This window comes from Euphorbia lathyris, chromosome 4, assembly GCF_963576675.1.
Source record: "Euphorbia lathyris chromosome 4, ddEupLath1.1, whole genome shotgun sequence".
Taxonomy (NCBI): domain Eukaryota; kingdom Viridiplantae; phylum Streptophyta; class Magnoliopsida; order Malpighiales; family Euphorbiaceae; genus Euphorbia; species Euphorbia lathyris.
The window spans coordinates 30,732,260-30,747,410 of NC_088913.1; the positions used below are offsets into that span (position 1 = coordinate 30,732,260).

Consider the following 15,151-nt stretch of genomic DNA (forward strand, 5'->3'; position numbering starts at 1 on the left):
AGCTTCAGTGAGACCAGTAAAGACTTGGTGGAAGGTTTTTAAGAGTGCTGAGTCATAATGATGACGTTGAATATTATTATGACGGATATGGTTGAAGGATTGTTGTGCGAGGGACAGCAATTCATTCTGCTTGAACGCGTCAGTATCCATCTCTTGCTTGTTGAGATTAAGGAGCCGAATGGCCTCACCAATTTGCTCGACTGAGCACTGACTATAGGATACCATTTGCTCATTTGTCTTAAGTTGCTCAGTATGAAGCTGAGCAAAGAGCATCTTGAGTTCTGAGGAAGTGGCATAGTCAGTGTTCACAGCAGATAATTTCTGAACTTGCTGATGGAGGGAGTTCAGATGTTGAATTGTTGACAGCTGTATCTCTGCCAACTTAGCAATGGAATCCTGCTTAGCTTTCTGGGCTTGTAATGACAGGACGACATTCAGCAAATCCTTGAGTCCCTTGACTTCGTTGAGAAGTAGAGTGACTTGAGAGAGCTGAGTTGCGGCAGGAATTGAAGATCCAGCAGTAGGCGAAGCGGAATGTTGAAGATCGTGGATGAGTGCTTGCACTGAGTCAAGGAGCTTTTTACCGGACTCAGTGGTATCCCGATGTACATCAGTATGACCAGAAGAAAGTGGGGTGAAAGGAATACCCTGGTCAGTGACTGGATGACTTGGCTCAATCTGCACTTGAGTTGGAGGTAAGTTTGATTGATCAGCAGAGAGGTTGTTGATGATGGAGGTCATAACCCGAACACTGTCTGTGCTGACGGCAGAGGGATGAGGAGGCAGCATTATGCTTGAGGAAACAGCATGGGCAGTGCTTGGTTCAACCTGACTTGTAGAAGTGGTTGAAGTGTTATGCTCGGCATGTTCCTGTTGAGAAGAAACAGAGGCTTGTTTTTCCAACGGCGTTGTAGTAGAGGAAGTTGAGGGCCGTTTAAAAATTTTTAATTTGACGGTAGAAGGATCCTTTGTTGTCTTGGAAAGGACAAGTTGAGGAATGGATGGTGGTTGCACAGGAGGGTCACTGACTATTACCTCACTGGCCTTAACCAGTTTTCGCCTTCTACGTGGTGGAGTGGTATGATGAGCAGGTTCTATTGAGTGAGTAGGAGAAGGTTCCTTTTGCTCAGTCTGAATCTGGTCAGCTTGCTCTTCAACTTGTTCAACTCCCGCAGCCAACTCAGTGTCAGCCTGCACAGCACCACCTGCTAACCCAGCGTCAGTGTCTTCAGCTTCAATTTCGCTGGCATATTCTTCAGACTCCTCAGCGTCATTCTGACCGCTGGTTTCATCATCTTCTTCTTCTTCCTCAGTATTATCTCCATCAAGTTCTTCCTCAACTTGGGAGATGAAGTGGTCATCTAACTGGACCTCAGTTCCCTCAGCATCAGTGCCTTGACATTGAGTGAAGTGAGAATCACTCGGTACAATAAAATCCGTCGGTATGACGTCGAGAGGGGCCAGTGTTGAAGACTTCTGCTTCTTCTGAGGGAGCTCAGCAGCTGCCTCAGTGTTAGGCTCATTTTGCCTGCTTCTCTTCTCAGCTGACTTTCCAGCTGACCTCTGTCTCTTTGCTGGAGACACAACATTAGGTGTCTCAGCAGATTTTCTCTTGCGAGAAGCTGGGGCCTTAGTTCTTTGCCCTTTCTTAGGCTCAGCTATAGTCTCCGCAGTCTGATCAGCTTGGCCAGCAGCAGCAGCAGCTTTTCCTTTCTTCAAAGGCTGCCCATATTTCAGTGCCCTCAGCGAGGCCGCTGTGATTTCGGTTCCTCTGAAAGATTCCTCGCCTTCAAGGTCAATCTTGTGGTCGATGAGGATCCTGGTAATGATTGATCCCAACCTCATTGTACCCGTGCTGCGTAGGAACCCAGCAACTAGGAAGACAGGCATGTTGATGGGGGTGTACGTCAGCATGTGCCATATGAAGCACTGTTCAAAGTTCGTTGCTGAGGTCGTGCAGTTTATCTTAGGGTAAATGAAGTAGCTCAGCAGGTAGTGAGCCATCTTTTGGTGCTGTCCCATTGAAGATGCTGAGATCTCGCCTGAGTGACCCTCAGGTTTGCAGAAAGTATGGACGTAGTCGGTCTTGTCCTGATCTCCAGACTTCCTCAGCCTCACTCCCTCAGTTTTAAGTTGGAGGAGATTTCCCAAGTACAGAGGGTTGATGAAGATCGTCTTTCCTTTTACTCTAGTGCTTAGATAGTCAGGGGAGTCATTGGCAACCATGAGATTGTGGTAAAACTCCCTTACCAGGTCAGGATACGTTTCATCTCTGACGGAGAATAGCCCAGTCCATTCGTTCTTTGCAATCCATTCGGCAAACGGTTGTTCATGTTGGACGAAGTGCTCAGAAACCCATCTGGAGGGCTCAACTTTCCATTCGAGAACACTTTCGAAGACTTTGGAGTAGGTTCGTATTTTCACAGCTTTCTCTTTTTTAGAGTTTTGATCAGTTTTATCCTTGCTAGAGGTGGAAGGGTTTCGTGAAGGTTCATCGGAGCTGGACTTATTTTGGCCGGCACCGGAGACGTTGAAGGATAGCTTAGTCATGCTTCTAAGATGGAGAGAATAGAGGTATTTGAGAGAAAGAAATTTGGGTGATTTCGTAGCCTTAAAGATTTGTTGAGCGTAAGGAGTAAAAGATGGGGAATTGCCCATGATTTATAGACGAGTTGAACGGTGTGGATCTTAACCAAATCCATGTGTCAGTTGCCTTGGGATCATGTACCGACAGGGATCCTGGCATTTATGACACATTACGGCGAATACGTCATCCTAGGTTATACGCGTGCTTGGAATTTATGCTAACGGATTAATCACTCAGTATTTAGAATGTCAAGCGTTTGATATTCTGAGAGGTCAGTGCATTATTTAAGGATGATTTTAAGTTCAAGTTCTAAACTAATTTACTCAGTGTGCAAGTTTACTCAGTATTGTATATTCAGTCAGTTTCAAGAGATACTCAGCAAACAATAAATCATTCAGCATGTAATTCACTCAGCATTCAATATTCATTTAGCACAGGAATTTACTGAAGAGGATTAAACATACCAATTGCTTCTCTCAGTATGCTGAACTGCTCACGAGCCAGTGGCTTCGTGAAGATATCCGCCAGCTGTTCGTCCGTTGGAACATAAGTCAGCTTAATTTCTTTCTTAAGTACATGATCTCTGATGAAATGATGTCTTATGCTGACATGCTTCATCCTGCTGTGCTGGATTGGGTTCTTTGAGAGGTCAATTGCACTCTTGTTGTCGCATTTGACTTTAATTGTCTTTGTTTGAACACCATAATCTTCAAGCTATTGCTTAATCAAAAGGACTTGAGCAACACAGCTTCCAGTAGCAATGTACTCAGCTTCAGTTGTGGACAGGGCTACTGACGCCTGCTTCTTGCTGAACCAAGATACAAGACAGCTTCCTAGGAATTGGCATCCTCCAGAGGTGCTTTTTCTTTCCAGCTTGTCTCGTCCATAGTCAGCGTCAGTGTATCCGATGAGTGTAAAGTCATGAGTATTTGGATACCACAGACAATGTTCTAGTTCATATTTCTTCAATATCTCCTTGGCATATTTAGCTTGACTTATGAATATGCCATTCTTTCCTTGCTTGATTTGAAGTCCGAGGAAGAAGTTGAGTTCTCCCATCATTGACATTTCGAATTCAGTCTGCATTTGTTTGCTAAATTCCTTGCACATAGATTCATTAGTAGCACCGAATATAATATCATCTACATATATTTGTGCCAGCAGGGTATCCTTACCCTTTCTCTTAATGAATAAGGTTGTATCAGCTTGACCCCTGACGTAACCTCTAGTCAGTAAAAAGTTGGTCAGCCTCTCATACCAAGCACGTGGTGCTTGCTTGAGTCCATACAGAGCCTTTTTGAGTTTGTAAACGTGGTTTGGGAACTTAGAATCCTCAAACCCTGGAGGCTGATTTACATAGACCTCCTCGTCTATTACTCCATTAAGAAAGGCACTTTTGACATCCATTTGAAACAGTTTAAAGTTCATGTAAGATGCATATGCACATAAAATCCTAATAGCTTCTAGCCTTGCCACTGGGGCAAAGGTCTCACCGTAGTCTATACCTTCTTGCTGACTGTAGCCCTGAGCTACAAGTCTTGCCTTGTTTCTGACTACGTTTCCTTGCTCATCTAGCTTGTTCCTGAAGACCCATCTTGTTCCAATGGTCTTTTGGCTCCTAGGATGTGGCACTAACTCCCATACATTATTCCTCCTGAACTGATTGAGTTCCTCTTGCATGGCATTCATCCAGAATTCATCATCCTCAGCTTCGGCAAAGTTCTTCGGCTCAAGTACTGAGACAAAAGCTACATTGCCGAGATACTTCCTTAGTTGATTTCTTATCATCAGCGTATTTCCAGCTGAGTCAAGAATTGCATTTTCTGAATGCCCTCTTGGGACTCTTATCTCCTTTGGTAGACTTGTGTCTTGTTCTATCTGTGTTTCAACATTTTCTGTAGAAGTGGATAGGTCAGTGAAAGTAATTTTAGGTTCACTCTTACTCTTGGTCAGCCGTTTTATGAAGGACTCAGTAGCTGGTTCTTGATCAGCAGGTGCTGAGTTTGGTTCATCTTCTGTCAGCGGCTGGTATCTTCCTGCAGGGTTAGTTTCATCGAATTGCACATGTATAGATTCTTCTAATACTTGAGTTCTCTTATTAAAAACTCTGTATGCTTTGCTGTTTGTTGAGTAGCCTAGAAAGATAGCCTCATCAGCTTTTGAATCAAATTTGGCTAAGCTATCTTTGGTATTTAAAATAAAACACTTACAGCCAAAGGCACGAAAGTATCCAATGTTGGGCTTTCGTCATTTCCAAAGTTCATATGGGGTTTTCTTAAGTATAGGTCTAACTAAAGCCCTATTCAGAATATAGCATGCTGTGTTGACAGCTTCTCCCCAAAAATACTTTGGAAGCCTATGCTCATCCAGCATTGTCCTAGCAATCTCAACCAGAGTTCTGTTCTTCCTTTCAACAACCCCATTTTGCTGAGGCGTTCTATGAGCAGAGAAATTGTGGTCAATGCCGCTGGCTTCACATAATTCAACAAACTTCTGGTTCTTGAATTCTCCACCATTATCACTACGGATATGAGCTAATTTTAGGTCTTTCTCATTTTCAATTTTTCTAACCAAGTTTGAAAATGTCTCAAAGGTCTCATCCTTACTGGTCAGCAGGATAACCCATGTGTACCGAGAGAAATCATCTACAATAACCAAGGAAAACCTTCTTACACCCAGACTCAGCGGCTGGACTGGACCAAAGAGATCCAAGTGTAGCATTTCTAATGGACACTTAGTTGAGACAATGTTTTTACTTTGAAAAGATTGCTTGGTTTGTTTTCCAGCTTGGCAGGCATGGCATAATTGATCTTTTTGAAATTTAAGTTCAGGCAGTCCCTCAACCAATTGCTTTCTTGCTAATTTGGCCAGGAGGTCCATGCTTACATGACCAAGTCTCCTGTGCCATAGCCAGGAATTTTCTTCCTTTGTGACTAAGCATACAGTTTTTGAAAACTTCTTTTCGAGGTTTAGCATAAAGACATTGTCTATCCGAGGGGCAGTTAAAATTAACTCATTTGATTTTCCCTCATATATTTTACATCCAGTTTCGTCAAATATAACTTTTCTTCCATTATCACATAGCTGAGCTACGCTGAGTAAGTTATATTTGAGTCCGCTGACTAGGGAGACAGATTCAATAGTGGGATTACCTCCAACGGTGCCTGATCCTACTATTTTACCCTTTTTGTTGTCTCCAAAACTTACGCTTCCTCCTCGTTTACGTTCGAACGTGATGAATTGAGTTTCATCACCCGTCATATGCCTTGAGCATGCGCTGTCAATATACCACATATTTTACTTCTCAGCACATCTCAGGCTTACCTGCATTGCAATCAGTTTCCTTTAGGTACCCAATTCTTTTTGGGTCCTGACTTGTTAGGTTCAACAGGTAAAGCATCATATTTTATTTTGTGGCGACATACATTAATAGTGTGGCCACTTTTTCCACAGAAGTCACAACTGACTTTCTGTTTAGGACTCTTTACTGACTTGTCAGCACCCCAGTGCTGAGCGTGCCAGCACACTTTAGTAGTGTGTCCTAACTTCCCACAAAAATCACATTGGACTTTTTGCTGGGGATTTCTTCTCTGCTGAGTACCTTGGTACTGTGTACCTTGATACTGAGTTCTCAGCGGAAAATTGTTTTTGTTTGGAACCTTTAATTGGTTCTGAATGGTTGTGACATCCTTCCTCAGTTTCTTTGAAACTGACTGGACTTCAGAGACAGACTCATGAATGATTTTCATGCAAAACTGAGTTGTCTTGAAGAAGGTATCTGAGGTCACTCAGTTTGACCTCTTCTACTTCATCACAGCGCCGGCTGAGTGCTTTAATCTTCCTATTACACTTTTTAACAAGTGTATAGAGATCACTCAGGGCGTTACCCATTTCATTTCTGAGTTGAGAGAGTGAGATTACCTCATTAGATTGCTCTTCATTATCTGACTCATAAGATTGGTCAGCATGCTCAGAAATGCATGGCTCAGCAAGTTCGTCAGCCATGAAGCATATTTTTGCTGACTCGGTGGCCTCAGTTTCTGTTGATGAAGATTCATCACTGTCACTCCAAGTAGCCACCATTGCCTTCTTCCCACTTTTCTTGTCTTTCCTCAGCGTGGGGCAGTTTGACTTAATATGGCCATCTTGGTGGCACTCAAAGCATGTAATGGGCTTTGAGCTATCCTTTCTGTATTTGCTGTCGCTTGAGTCAGCCTTATAATTATCAAACTTTTTGTAAGGCTTTTTGGAATATTTGTCGTTCTTCCTGAACAGCCTCTTCATCTTTCTTGTAAACATAGCCATCTCCTCATCATCAGTTGAACTCCCGTCAGTGGAGTCAGCCTTCATGACAAGTGACTTCTGCTTCTTGTCATTAGATTTTTCCTTCACCTCAAAGTTCTTCATTGATATCTCATGGGTCAGCAATGAACCGATGAGTTCGTCATATTTGTAGGTGGTTAAATCCTGAGCTTCCTCAACTGTTGTCTTCTTTGCTTGCCAGTCTTTTGGAAGACTCCTGAGTATCTTTTTGACTTGTTCTTCCTCAGTGAAGATTTTTCCAAGTCTCTTGAGCTCATTAATGATGTTGGTGAACCTTGCGTTCATGTCTGAAATGCCCTCATCATTGTTCATCTCGAACAGCTCGTACAGTCTCATCTGCTGATTCACCTTGGATTCTTTTACTTTGTTTGTTCCCTCGTAGGTGACTTCCAGCTTTTTCTAGATCTCTTGTGCCGACTCACAACCTGAGATTTTGTTATATTCTGCAGCATCGAGCGCACAGTGAAGCATATTGATAGCCGAAGCATGGTTTTGAAGCTTCTTAAGATCATCCTCTGTCCATTCAACCTCAGCTACAAACGGGCCTTGGACTATAGATAGCCAGGCACTCATGTTTGTAGCTTGAATGAAGTTTTTCATCCTATTCTTCCAAAAGGTATAGTTTGACCCGAAGAATAGGGGACGCCTGGTAATGGACAACCCCTCAGGTAATATCTGAGTTGTCTGGTTTCCAGGGAGAAACCGAGTGCAGTTTTCGCCCATGGTATGGATCAACTCAAGGTTGTTAGACCTTTAGTAATGAGCTTTTAGGCTCTGATACCACTTGGTAGTCCCTTGTAAAGTTGCAAATATAGTTCCAAGGGGGGGTTAGGAACTATTTTACCTTTTTTAAACAATTTGGGCAGATTTCTTTTCTTTAAGAAAAGTTTATAAAACAGCGGCACTTAACACTCAGCAAGACACTGGCTTAGTCAACTAGTGACTAGGACAGCTTCGTTGCTTAGGTCAGGAAATAGCACTTAGAGTCTATTCCTGAACCTGCTCGTTTGTAGCGCACAACTCAGCTTGACCTCTTTTACTTGGTCAGTTTTAGTTTGTTTTAAGCAAGCAATATGAATAAGGAGTTAAGGTTTAGAAATACTTCACTCAGCAGATTTATCCAGGTTCGGCTTCTTCTAAGCCTACGTCCTGTCCCCGGAACACCTCTGAGATTTCAAATCCTCTACTGAGCTCTTTAAAGGTAGAGCCTCAAACCTTTTACAATATCAGCAATTGAGTATGACAAGAGTACCTTCCTCTATACTTCTACTCAATCCTAATCTCTCCGCTGAGTACTTAAAACCGAGTACCCAGCCTCTCCTTTCTACTTCTAGAAATAATAAAGATTTTGTCCTAAACAACAATTGCTAGAACACCTTAGATGATTGAAAAACAACCACTCTAGACTTTTACACAGATATGAAAATGTAGTGTAAGAATTTTGCTTTGCTTCTTGATGGAGAACTTTTGTATACGTTTGGTCAGCGTAGCGGCTCTTGCTCAAAGTTCTCTGAAGAATGTGGATTCTGAATGCTCTATTTATAGAGAGCTTCTGGTTATTTCGAATTTCGAAATAATTGTTGGAGACAAACGGCTACAGGTCGCTTTCACTGAGTCTGCCAGCAGTTCTCGTTAGCCAATCAGATTCCAGCGTCTTCTGTTCTTCGGTCAGTGAGTCAGTATGTTCCACCATTTTGGGTAATGTCAACCAGACAGCTTGTTGTGTCTTCTGACCTTTACCTAATAAGGAAATACTTTGTCTGGAAGCTGTCTTATGGTCAGTAGCTGTCCTGCACGTTTTGTCGAGACAGCTCAGCAGCTTCATACCGAAGTTGTCTACGTGGATCTTCTCGATCCTTCTTTACTCAGCATGCGTTTCATCACTTCAACGGCGACGTTTTGGAGATACGCGGGCTGAGTGGTCTTTGGCTCGTTTGACTTGGGCCTTGATTTCCATATAGGGCTTGAGCCTTATGATCTTTATGTCTTATGATAAATTATAAACTCAACATTGAACAAACACATTAGTAACACTAAATCAAAGCATTTAAACTTAGTGTGTTGTAGAATATTTACTTTGACTTAATTAATTTTGTCAAATCAAAATCTTGTGGAAAGGTGTTTCAACATATTGTTGTTTCCTATTTTTCAGGTCTATTGGCATCAACTGATCCAGATCCATCTGCAGAAATTTTGAGTTCGGTTGATTGTCATCTCTCATCTAATGAAGTGGATTCTTTACAGGCTCCATTTGTAGTTGAAGAGGTTTTGGTAGCATTGAAACAAACGGATGGTTCTAAGTAGAACTGACCATGGGTCGGGCTGGGCCAGGCTCGGGCCGGGCCAGGCGGGCTTTTGTATAAAAGTCCTCAGTCCAAACCCAGTCCAGCCCACTAGTAATTTAGGCGGGCTCGGGCCGGGCCGGGCTGGGCTCGGGCTTAAAAATCAAATCCCAAGCCCAGCCCATGTAAACCCATCTAAACATATATATATAAATTTGTAATTATAAAAAATAAATTTTAATACTTAAAAATAAATATTTAATATATAAATATAAAAAATTTATTAATTAATATTAGTAGGCGAGCCGGCCCGTACTATTTGTATTAATCCCAAGCCCGCCCAAAAAATAGGCGGGCTTTAGCGGGCCTGGGCCAGGCTGGGCCTAACATCAATTATCATTGTCCAAGCCCGGCCCAAGGGACACGGGCCTGAGCGGGTCGGACGGGTACCCGGGCCCGTGGACAAGTCTAGTTCTAAGGCTCCTGGTCCCGATTGTATGTCTAGTATATTTTTCAAATCTTTTTGGGATGTTGTTGGTGATCAAGTCTTAGCTCTTGTCTTAGATGTTCTTAATGGTGCTCCATTTCCTCATTCCTTGAATCATACATTTGTCACTTTTATTCCAAAAGTGAAAAATCCGGGTACTCTAAAAGATTTACGTCCTATTAGCCTTTGTAATGTAGTTTATAAGCTTATTTCTAAGACTTTAGCAAATCGTCTCAAACACTCTTTACATTCTATTATCCATCCATTGCAAAGCGCATTTGTTCTAAATCGCTTAATTGCTGATAATGCCTTAATCACATTTGAGTTATTCCATTCTATGAAACATAGAATAAGTGGTAGGAGGGGTGTGTGTGCTATGAAATTGGATACGATTAAGGCATATGATAGAGTTGAATGGTGTTTTGTTAAGGATATGATGTCTGTCATGGGTTTTCCTAGTTGTTGGATCAAATTAATTCAAAATTGTCTCTCTTCGGTGTCCTTTTCTTTCCTTATAAATGGGGTGCTTAAAGGCTTTGTTAAGCCAAGTAGGGGTCTTCGTCAATGGGATCCTATTTCACCTTATTTGTTTTTAATCTGTGCGGAAGGGCTATCAGCATTGATTAGGAAATCTGAGAGTAACAGAACTTTGCATGGAAGTCGAGTTAGCAACTCAGGACCAATTATTACACATCTTTTCTTTGCAGATGATTCAGTTATATTTTTTAGAGCTACTACTACTGAATGCATTGTTGTTCGTGAGTTATCAAATGTTTATGAAGCTGCTTCTGGCCAATGTATTAATTTTGACAAGACTGATGTAACTTTTAGTATGGGTGTGAGTGAGGATAGTCGTAGAAGGTGTGCTGAATTGCTAGGAGTGAGGGATTTGAGGTCCTTTGAAAAATATCTGGGTTTACCATCAGTGATTGGTAGATCTAAAAAAGCAGTATTCCAATTTCTTAAGGACATGCTGATGAAGAGAATAGGGGGGTGGCAGGAGAAATGCTTATCACGAGGGGGTAAAGAGATTCTTATAAAATCAATAGCTCAAGTAGTTCCTCAGTATATAATGAGTTGCTTTTTATTACCCAAGTGTTTTTGTGATGAGTTACAATAGATGATGGCACATTTCTGGTGGAATCAGACTTCTGAGAAAAGAAGAATCCATTGGATTGGTTGGAAAAAATTATGTTTGCCTAAGGAAGAGGGGGGTCTGGGCTTTAGGAATATATTTGCTTTTAATCTTGCTGTCCTTGCAAAGCAAGTGTGGAGGATGCTTAAATTTCCAGATTCACTATGTTCGCAGGTTTTTAAACACAAATATTTTCTGAGGGTTGGAGTGATGGAGGCTAATGTTGGGTTTTGTCCGAGTCATGTTTGGCGAAGCCTTATTAAGACGAGATAAGCTATTACTGATGGTAGTTGTTGGGAGAATAGGTGAAGGAAAAACGGTTATTTTGAAGGATTCAAGATGGATCCCTGATGTCCCTTGTAATCATCCTCTTTACTTGATGAACCCAACTCCCTCTCTATATGTCTCTTGTCTTATTGATTTTGACTTGAATTGTTAGAAAACCGAATTGGTCAGGTTTTGTTTTTCACCAGATGTTGCATCAGCTATTTTGAAAATTCCTTTAAGCAGACGTGTTACTGTTGATTCTCTATTTTGGATATTTTCTAAAAATGGGGAGTATTTGGTGAAGTCTGGGTATAAAGTGGCTTGTGTTGCTGTACAGTCAAATACAAATTTTGCCTCTTCTTCAATGGGGGTTCATCATTTTTGGTGTTCTTTTTGGAAGGTTAAAGCCCATGCTAAATTTATTCATACTATTTGGTGTGCTGCAAAGAATGTCCTGCCTTGTTTTGATAATCTTTTGAGGAAAGGTGTAAATTTGCAGGGACAATGTCGTTTTTGTGGTTTCCATACTGAAACTCTTATTCATCTGTTTAGAGGATGTCCTGGTACAAGATTTTATTGGAAGCAGGCAAATTTTAGTTACCCTGTTTATAAGAGAGTTGGAGTGGATTGTCTGGAATGGTTTGGTTCTGTTATGATGGTTCTATCAAAAGAGGAGTTTGCTTTCTTTTGTGGTATGATTAGCTACATTTGGTTTGAAAGATACCAAATTGTTCATGGAAAGAAGCGGCTTGGGGAGTTTAAGGTGGTTGGTGCTATTTGGGATTCAATTTTGGATTTTGCTGGTTTTTCTAGAGGCTGGACATAAAATTATTCTTGGAGACCTGCATTTAATTGTCAAGGAAATTGGGAGGGTGATTATGGATCTAATGTGGCGGATCAAGGGAATATGACAGCTCATTTTAATCAGCCACCTTTTAATGGTCTTTCGGATTGTGTTTTTTCTGGAATATCTAAATTGATATCTGTTCGTGATTCAACAAGTGATGCCCAGGAATCTGTTTTTGTTTCTTGCAGGTCAAAATTTAATTGCTTCTGATATAGGTGTTGTGAACCACTTACATACTTCTCATGTGGCTATGGTTAAAGATGGACTAATTCCAAATGATTATATTTGTTCAACAAGTGTAGCAACAATTCCTAGAATAAATGAATGTGGATTTGGAGATGTATATGATGGTTATTCAACAAGTTTTGCTGATGGTGGGCTATTTCAAAATGCTGATTCTATTTATGATGTATCAACAAGGCATTCAATGATGGATAGTGTTGGTCGGTCGGGTTTGATTGAACCAATTTTAAATTATGTTTGGCTACCACCTGAATCAAATGCCTACAAGCTTAATTATGATGCAACCTTTTCAATCCAAACATTTATTGGTTCATTTGGCATGGTTGTCAGAGATTGTTGCGGTCTTGTTTCTATTTCTGGCGGTGGGCCAATTGGTACCACTTTATCGGCTCTTCATGCAGAGCTTTTTGTAGATACCCATTTTTATCCGGGACATTTTTTGAACTTTAACTGATTATGTTTGGAATTCTAACAAATTCGTGAATTATATTAGAAATGCAAACTTTCTATTACGAGTATAATTTATTAAGAAAATTATATTTTATACCAATTTTTTATATCTCAGTATAATTATCAAATTATATTAGAGATGTGATTTATTGGAATAGAAATATTTTTCAGGTCATAAATTATATTTGAAATATAATTTGTTGTATTCTAAATATGATTTTTGGAATGGTTATATTTCAAATATATTAGTTAAACTCAATTTATATCTAAATGGTTAGATTAATTCTCCAGCTTATTAATTGTGAAATCATATTAGAAAATGCTTGTACTTTAAATATAAGTCATGATTACAAAATTAATTGTTGAGCTATAGCTTTAAAGATAATTTTTAATCATACATTGACAAATGCTAATTTGTATCTTCATTTTACAGATTCCTAACCCAAACACAGACCATTACAAAAGCAAGTGGAAGATACATACACAAAGGCCAAAACAATCTTCAATCCAAAAATTCAAACAAGAAAGGACAAATTCTCCATCTTGAAGATAGCCCCAACATCCTGAACTATCTTGAAAATAGCCATTCTGAAACAAGGGACAAGTGCATTACTTGGCTTGAGTCCAAAGAGAAGAAGGAGCCAAAGTTGGGCAGCCTGCACCTTGAAACCAGCCACTGCACTGCAGAAGGAAAGACAATTCATCACAACAGGACAACCTTTCTCAATCACAGGATGCCCTGGGCATCTATAAAAGGATGAGGCTGGACCTGTAAAAAGGGGGGAGCAACAATATTAGAGCAAAAAGAAAAGTGAGCAAGGAGAAAAAACATTAGAGCAAAAGAAAAGGAAAAAACAACATTAGAGCAGAAAAAAGGGAAACGAAAAAAGAGAAGAGGGGAGATTGGCAACAACATTAGAACCAAAAACAAAAAAGAGGAGAGAAAAATCACTGTAAGAGGGGGAAAAATATCTGTAATCTCAATGTAAAGGGAGAGCAAAATCAATGTAAACAGGTTGAGCGAAAGAGAGGAGTTCCTCAATCTCTTCTTTACTGCATACAGTAATTAAGAGAAAGAGGAAGCTAATTGTAAACAAAGAAGTTGCATGTAAACAAAGAAGTTCAAGAAATCAAAGAGGTTAACACCATTCTCAGAGTTTCATTTACGTTAATATCTACTGCTTACTTCACTGCTTCCTCACTTTTCCTTATTATTACTTTTTTTTATCGCACAAAAATAGTAGAACAAGAACATAAACTCAGTTTCATTCCCGAACGAACCCGAGCGAGGATCGAAAACACCCTCCAGAGCCGGTAATGGCTCTGGTTGCATTTCCAAAACTCGTTTGAGGGTCTCAAAAGACCCTCCCACACAAAAAACAAGTTGCAGACTGATAGGAAACAGAGAAACAACATAGCCAAGCATCTCATAAATATCGCAATAATCATCCCAAACATAGCGAATATAGCCAAATAACCATCCCAAATCCAAACTCAGGCTAATATAACAGAAATAATCCCAGAAAATACACATCTCCATCCCAGCAAACAAAACAAACATTTCAAACCAAATCATACGGGATAAAAATTGCAATAGGAACCAAAGATAAGCCGAGATCAGTGAAAGGGAGAGAGAGAGAGGGCGACAAACTATAATTTTACCTTGCAGGTCAAGTTAGGAGTGGACCGGACCTCCTCAGACTACTAAATTTCATCATCGGAGGCGGAAATCGCCGCCGCATTTGCCGGAATCAGTCCAACAGAGCCTCCTAAAGGCCCGCAAGGAACAGAAGCCATAACTGCCGATGAGATCATGACGATAGGAACAAACGGAGGTTCACCTAGCAAGACGCAACCGCCGGCGAGGCGAGATGAAGCCAGACAACTCGAACAACAGCAGACGGCGTTTCACGAAGGAGGAGCACACGACACATCGTCGGGCTCCTGAGGTGACGACTCGAACGAGCGGCGGCGGAGCTCAGACGAGGAAGGGATGAGCGGCGAACGAAGCAGGCGCGACTGATTGGCCGGATTTGGAAGAGACGGCGGCCAGTCGGATGATTGGTGCTCTTTTCTCTGTAGCGGGAGTAAATTCGAGAGAGAAGGGAAAAGGGAAAGAAAATGGAGGCTATCTGAGTGGGCAACCCTAATCCTGAAATATGATATTCTTATATCTCTTTTTTTATTTTTTATCATTTCAAATTGAACCCATGTTATTCAATTCGATGCACACTTACCCCAATCTTTAAAATTGAATTCAATTATGCCTCCCCCTGTCACAATTGCCATCCTTTTTACTTATTTAAGTTCTAATTAAACCCAATTCTCTACCCCATTAATCCAAAGGCCCACTTCCTTTCATTTTCTTATTTCATACGGTAAATTTAATTAGCCGATTATTGTTAACTCAAATGAATTAGATGTTAGTTTAATGTTAGATTAGTTAGTCTTTAATTATTATTTTTTTGACAATAATAATCTTTATTCAAATAATATAATAATTTGTGTTTTAGTCTCATTTATCGGATTT

General features: G+C 40.6%; 1 long non-coding RNA gene across 1 annotated transcript; it reads right to left on the reverse strand.

The window, feature by feature from the left end:
• Window positions 1-12,968: 12,968 nt before the first annotated feature.
• On the reverse strand, window positions 12,969-14,882 carry LOC136225434 (uncharacterized). The gene is made up of 2 exons (XR_010687066.1): window positions 14,284-14,882; window positions 12,969-13,390 (listed from the first exon to the last, which is right to left on the reverse strand). It is a non-coding gene; the product is annotated as an uncharacterized lncRNA (long non-coding RNA).
• Window positions 14,883-15,151: the final 269 nt, after the last annotated feature.